Below are 307 nucleotides of genomic sequence, written 5' to 3'. Positions count from 1 at the left end.
AAGTTATCGACACTCGACGGTGCCGAACTCCCGGTTTTATCGTCAATTAGCTGCTCGTAAGACCGAATTCCTCTGCCGACAACTGTCCGACCGCCCTGTCGCAAATTTTCGGCCCTCGCTCGATGACTGTTCCTCCTCCGTCTCGCTGGACCACACAACCTGCGGTGCGAATCCAGTCGATCAAAGCTTCCACTGCTCACCGAATCTGTCGCGATTTGGCTACCTGCGACACGATCCGCTTGCTCCTCTGTTCGTGAATGCCGAACTCCTCTTCTTCGTCGCTGGCCGCGAACACCTTTACGCGGGC

The sequence above is a fragment of the Phalaenopsis equestris genome, unplaced genomic scaffold, assembly GCF_001263595.1.
Source record: "Phalaenopsis equestris unplaced genomic scaffold, ASM126359v1 Scaffold000092, whole genome shotgun sequence".
Taxonomy (NCBI): Eukaryota; Viridiplantae; Streptophyta; class Magnoliopsida; order Asparagales; family Orchidaceae; genus Phalaenopsis; species Phalaenopsis equestris.
Note: the sequence above shows the minus strand (reverse complement) of the source record.